Below are 7,497 nucleotides of genomic sequence, written 5' to 3' on the forward strand. Positions count from 1 at the left end.
CGCTATATTTAGAAAACAGAAATCACTTTTTCAATAATGAATGATAAATACTATACCCTAGTCACACATAGTGCTTAACTGTCCAAATCAAATGTAACCATTTTTACGTATAAGCTGCAACTGTTTAATTTAATTGAAGCGTTGTCACAATGTACTGGAAAGTACTCGTATTACTGACTTTTTTTTTTAATCATCATTTTCTGTCTTGTTTGATGCAGGCCGCCACGAAGTTCTCTCCTATGTCAAACTTTTCATCTCAGAGTAGCACTTACACACTACGTCCTCAGTTATTTGCTTGGTACATTCCTGTCTCTGTCTTCCTCTACAGCTTTTACCCTACACAGCTCCCCGTATTAAGGTGTAAATTACTCCCTGATGTCTTAACAGGTATACCATCTATAGAGGATCAAAGGGATCAGTGCACTGTCTTAAGACGAAAGTTAATATTAGTCCTTTGAGCTTATTTTATGAAGGAATCTAAATTTTTTGTTTACCTACACTTATTTAGGAGGTAATAGCTATATGGCGAATTACTTCTAACATGAGTTAGTTGTGGCGATAGGATTGTGATAATGCAGAAGATAAAGATTTTCGCCCAGGGTATTTGTGAACCAGATTTTCTCAAATTTTTGGTGCAACCATTTCACCAGGATGTGGTCAAATTTTTCGACTGAAACTTGTAAATCCTGAAAATGGAGCCGGTTAGGTGAATGACTCGAAATACTGCTAACAGACCTCTCCTCATGTATATGTCAAACTGTTTTCTGGTGTCATTAAAACATGTCGTCCCATTAAAACATGTCGTGCTTCCTCTGAAGCTCTCTGTTATATGAATAAAATGCTTTATTCATCACCACTGACCAACTTCGACAAAATATTCATTATTGATCACATTGTATGTACCGCGAATGTCTTTCCCAGAGCAAAGTCCGGACAATCTAGCAAGATACAGGAATGGACCCGCAAAATAACGGACCAGTATCCGTAAATTCGGTTTGCTCCAGAATACTTGAGCGTATTCTGAGATCGCATATCACAAATTTCCTTGAGACCGGAAAGCTTATCTCCACGAATCAGCACGATTTTAGCAAGCAACGCACCCTCGACACACAGCTTCTCCTTTTCTCGCATGATATACTATGAACTTTGGATGAAGGGCAACAGCCTGATTCCATAGTCTCTTGATTTCCGAAAAGTATTTGACACGGTGCCCTACTGCAGACTGTTAACGAGGGTACAAGTGTATGGAATAGGTTACTACATACGTGGCTGACTCGAAGACGTCTTACGTAATAAAAACCCCACTCATTGTCCTCGACGGCGAGTGTTGTTCGTGAGAGACAATCATATCGTCAGGAGTGCCACTTAGAAGTGTGTCAGGTTCGCTATTATCTTCTGTATACGTACATCAGGCAGACAGGGTGGGAAGTAATCTGCAACTGCGACTGTTTGCTGATGATGCTGTGATGTACGGGAAGGTGTCAAAATTGAGTGACTGTAGGAGGATGTAAGATGACTTAGACAAAATTTCAAGGTAGTGTAAGGAATGACTATTAGCTCTAAATGTAGCGTTGATGACTGTGGCCAAGAAAGCGAATGGTCGACTTCATATTACTGGGAGAATTTTGGGAAATGTGGTTCATCTCCAAAAGAGACCGTGTATGACATCGAGGCAGTTCAGAGTCGGGGTGCTAGATTTGTTACCGGTAGGTTGGAACAACTCGAAAGTATTACGGTGATACTTCGAGAACACGGATGTGAACGCCTGGACAGAAGGCGACGTGCTTTTCTAGAAACACTACTGAAATAATTTAAAGAAATGGAATTTGAAGCTCATTGCAGAACGATTCTACTGCCACCAAGATACGTTTCACGTGAGGACCACGAAGATAAAATGCGAGAAATTGTTGCTCATACGTAGGCATATAGACAGTCGTTTTTCCCCCGCTCTATTTGTGATGTGTAACAGAAAAGAAATGTCGAATAGTGATACAAGGTATGCTACGCCATGCACCGGACAGTGACTAACGGAGTATGCATGTTGAGTCAGATCTAAATATTTTTACGTGCCAATACCAGATCGCACACGCGGTTGAATAAAGAAAATGCAATGTTCAGGTGCCTTTTGACGCAGTCGTCCACAGATTTCAATGAAAAACGTAAAAGATTACTCTAGCCATACATAGCGGTACAAAGCGAAGAGTGTACAATTTTAAGGAGCTTCTAGTACTTCACGCTAGAAATAGAATATTTATCAATTCCGTAACTTTCTGGTGGGTCTATCAACTCGACCTTCTCATTTCGGCGTATTTTCCCAACGAGCTACCTCCCATTAAAGTCAGTCATCTGGGTGTCTTCAGCAATTGCGCGGTGCTCTCTCGCGGATTGGAGGAAGCACCATCCTATAGCAAGTCTCATTCGCTGCAAGGCGACCACAGAGAGACCTCAGTCCAGCAGTCGCAGGTGGGACAGAAGCCGCATACCACCTCTGGGCGAACAGGGCAGGAGGAGGGCGTGGGGCGGAGTGGGCTGGCCGCTGACAATGGCGGTCGGGGGCGGGAGGCGGGAGGCGGCGCAGATTGCGGCATCATCCGCAGCCGCAGCGTCCGCCGGCGCTCGGCTGTTCTCGGCTCAGCCCCAGCGCGCTGGCCGGCGAGCCGCGGCGGAGCTCTGCTCGCGTAATTGCGATGAAGTGCGCGTGATTATTTCTGCGGGGGCGTTTTGTTCTGCGCCAGCTGCGCGCCGCTCGCCCGCCAAATGTCTCCTCTCGACTTCTCGCTCTCCTCTTGGGGATCGCGAGGTGGTCGCTTCGATCGGGCTGCGCCTGAGACATGAGCAAGGAAACGTTGCTACACAACTCTATGAGGACCACCACCGATTTGGTTATGGCTATGTTCCCAGCCACAAGAGCCCAATATCCATCTCCTCGAGTATTTATAGGCATTACACTTCACACTCCTTATTTAGTAGATTTTGTCCGATAAGCGATTTGCCTCAAATTCGCGTAACATTAAATCAAATTTACCAAAGAGGGACAGAGACTTTATCTACACTGATGGCAATAGGAAGTGTTAGGTCATGAACACCTCGAACGAGTGCTACCAAACTGACACTCAAGTATTTCAAAACCTAAGCGATATTTTGATTTCATACTTGTGCTAGCTTATTTTTCAGCATTGGCAGGACAGAAAAAAAGGCATCTGCATATGAATGGTGTGGCTACGCTTACTGGAACTTTTCAGATGTGTATTGCAATACATCATGCCGAGAAGCTACGCACGTCCAGCTTATTGCCACCTTTCAAACTTTGAGAAAGGTCGAATCATTGGCATGAGGGACACGGGACCATCGTACAAAGATGTAAGGAACGCTGGGTTTTAGCTTTCCGTCGACAACGTCGAGACGGAGCAAAAGATCGGATTAGGCAAGGATGGAGAGGGAAACTGACCGCGCCCTTTCAAAGAAACCAGCTAAGTGATTTCAGGGAAAACCTAAATCTCGATAGCGGGATGGAGATTTTAACCATTGTCCTCTCGAATGCGAGTCCAGTGTCTTAACCACTGCATCACCTCGCTTTGTGAGCTCGTACAGACTAATTGTACAAATAACAGTAGTTCATGGACAACAGAACGAGATGGACTGAGTTCAAAATTGTGACAAGAAGCGTACGCACAGGTTCTTCAAGGAAAAAGCTCGTAGCATTGTCCGGCTGTCTCGGACAAATAAATTAACGAAAACATTTGAAGTCCAGCCATATGTTATAGGCAGAGTGTCACCACGAACCGTCTAGAATAGGTTCTATGCGTCCTTTACTGCTGACACTATGTAACAGACTAAAGACAGAAAGAAGGTGAGCACCGGCCATAATGTCATCTGTCTTTCTTATTGCACTGCACATCTAGATTTCAACTGACAGTGCAGCTATCGTCAGTATGTTATAGGCAGTCATATAGGCTGAACGTAATTACGACGACACATAGTCCAATTACTGCTACTATTACCTAATTATAACGACAAATGTTCAAATTACTGATACTGTTACGTCCAGTCTACATGACTGTTTCTAAACCACTGACAACAGTTGCACTGTCAGTTGAAATCTAGATCTGCAGTGCAATAAAAATGCAGGTGTCATTACGACAGACGGTGACCTTTCCGTCCTGGGTTAAATCACGGTCGTGGCGCACAATCATTCGATCGTTCTCATGGAATCGAACGTGATAGACTAAACTGACTTGCACAGTGTAGTCAAATTGAGACGCTGGGTGTCATTCCGCGTTCATCGATGATTCTCGCTTCTGTTTGCACACAATGTGGCCAGCCCCAGAATGCCTGTAGACGACCTGATGAAAAAATTGGAAGCAGTGATTCTCGGGATTCCTGGCTCTACCATATCTGGAATCGTGAACTCGCAAGCTATCGGATACAACAAGAGGACTGATTTGGTAATTATTGAAGGTATTCTGAATGTACTACTCTAATCATTCTCATATTCTAGTAAAAGTATCCCATATATTTTCGGCTTCCTAGTACATATTTCACTTTTACGTGTCGACTTATGTTTTACATCCTTCTACTGCAACATTTTGAAATACTTCCAGTTTTACCTCCGTTGTTTTCTCAAGACCCACGCTCCACTGTGTTCAAGTACAGGTATTTCTCCAAATTATTTCTCATGTCTTGTACTGTGGAAACTATTTTCCCAGAGTGGAGAATTCTTTTCCGAAACCAACTTCAACTTTACTCAGTGCGTCGTCTAATTCGATAAAAATACATAATGTATGATTTTTACAACTTTCCTGTCATTTTTATGGCAGATCATAAAGTACATGAGGAATAACAGACCCATAAAACAAAACTGTTGCAATATCCACTTTGCAATACCCAGGATAGATTCAGACAATTTCCCTTTTTTTCATTAAAGAACAATCGTCCGCCTTTCCTTTGCTCGATACGAAAGGATCCGCCACTGAAGCTCTCTTCACTGGAACTTAATATTGGTTCTCCGTGCATCTTCAGTCCTTTCTGAACATCAGCTCATTGACAGACTAACTCTAGTAAATGATGGTGTAGTTTCTGCAGTAGCATACAGGCATTTAAGAATCTGACAGTAATATAGATTTAGGTATTAAAATTTCTGAGGTAGTTTTACTTTCATCAACAATCTTTACGTCACTTTCAGGGCACACGTGAGAGTTTTTGCTCTCAGACAATTTCGTACTCTCAGGTAGTACCCTCAAAATTGTTCACAAAAAAATGGCTCTGAGCACTATGGGACTTAACTTCTGAGGTCATCAGTCCCCTAGAACTTAGAACTACTTAAACCTAACTAACCTAAGGACATCACACACCTCCATGCCCAAGGAAGGATTCGAACCTGCGACCGTAGCGATCGCGTGGTTCCAGACTGTAGCGCCTAGACCCGCTCGGCCACTCCGGCCAGCTGTTCACACTAAACGCGAATTTTCGCTGATACTTACTGTCTGATAATTACTTGCGAGTACTTTCTGTAAAGATGTTGCGATGGAAGATGGATAAGAGAGTGAATTAGAGGGGGGGGGGGATGATTTTGGATGCAAGAATCTCATTGTAGAGCTTGTGAAGTAAAATCTACAAGAACACAGAAACTTCACGAAAGTGACACCGACCTAGATAGAAGAGATACTCATTATAATTGGACCCAAAATTTCCAAGCAAGATACCAGTATGCGCAACTTCATTAGTGTTAAAGACACACTGCTTGTGACACTAAGATTTCTAGCATCAAGCATATTTAATCTATTTAATATTTGATAACGTAACAATTACGATGAAATAACATCACAGCAGATTTCATCTTGACAGCCATATTCATCCGAAAGTCGAGTAGGGAGTATATTTCATAAATGAATCATTTTCATACCCACATTTATTTTAACTTTTTACTTGTACTGGGTTAAGGAACCAGTCGTAAACTTCTAAAGATCTGTTCCTCGACAATCAACATAATAGTATAAGATACGGCTGCCTTGCTCGAAATTATGTGGCAATTTTCCGAGTTCCAAAATGGTTACTTTGAAACATAAGTTCAGTTGTTTCTCTATGTTAACTAATTTATGGTGCGAAAGTATCGATATTCTGGTAGATTTCTTCTGTGTTAAAAACTTCAGCCATTTTAGCTAACAAATTTCGCTTTTTATCTCGGTTCCTGTAGTCCAGTAACTGTATATCCCATAACGCTGGCCTTCCCTTGTACAAATTAATTCGACGCTCAACTTTATTCTGAGTCCACTTTCGGCAGCCTTCTTCATAACAATTTTTGCCGAAGCCTCGCTGACATTCACTTCATGGTGCGCATCGACTGCGACGGAAGCCTCAGCTGTCCCGACAACGCCGGTACGCGTTTACAGAGCAGTTGGTCGCAGTGTGTAAGTGTTGCAGTGATCAGTGTGGCAGTGTCTCGTTCATAGTAATATTTTAACAGTAACGTAGGATCGAGTCTCTACGGCGATAAGTTTTCCTTTATTGATTCCATAAAATATCTCTACGATTTTTGGTAGGTTCTTTGCAGCGTTGCATTTTTTATGTCTAGAAATTTCGAAATAGGTTAACTGATCCTGCTCTTTGTATAGGAGATAAAACGGGCCATTTCTTTGCTCATAAACGTACTACGGTCGCAAATGATGCGTCTAAAGACGTAGTTTCATGGGTACTTCCATTTAATGTGTGCATGACTACGACAAACTATATTACGAAGATGTCCTAGCGTAAAAACTGTGAAACACAGCCAATATGGCCTTTCAGCACTCTCCAAGAACACTCAGCTCTCCTGACATTGTCAGTAAAGTTTTTCTTGTCTGAGAGCTACGGTGAGCAGCTCTCAAGAGATTGAGGTTGCCGTGTATACGGGGGATCTAAACTCGCAGAACGCAGCTGCCGGTCACTGCCTGTGACCTGACTCTCGACGCTATTTACACGACGCTAGCTACTACTAAAAGCTCTCTGAGTGTGAAAAAGTCTCACATGTATACTTCGCTTAAGCGCGCGCTCCGTCTTCAGGCCACAAGTGGCCCATCGAGACCATCCGACCGCCGTGTCATCCTCATTTGAGGATGCGGATAGGAGGGGCGTGTGGTCAGCACACCGCTCTCCCGGTCGTTATGATGGTTTTCTTTGACCGGAGTCGCTACTATTCGGTCGAGTAGCTCCTGAATTGGCATCACGAGGCTGAGTGCACCCCGAAAAATGGCAACATCGCATGGCGACTGGATGGTCACCCATCCAAGTGCCGACCACGCCCGACAGCGCTTAACTTCGGTGATCTCACGGGAACCGGTGTATCCACTGCGGCAAGGCCGTTGCCTATACTTCGCTTAAGGAAGACTCGTAATAATTCACTGCGAGCTGGTAATTACCTTTGTGACAAACAGCGTTGTGAATTTCTGAAGTTTCAGGCATAAAATACAGACCGAAATGTTATCTACGGCTTGAACAGGAACCAAAAGAGGTGGGAACGAC

This window comes from Schistocerca cancellata, chromosome 6, assembly GCF_023864275.1.
Source record: "Schistocerca cancellata isolate TAMUIC-IGC-003103 chromosome 6, iqSchCanc2.1, whole genome shotgun sequence".
Taxonomy (NCBI): Eukaryota; Metazoa; Arthropoda; class Insecta; order Orthoptera; family Acrididae; genus Schistocerca; species Schistocerca cancellata.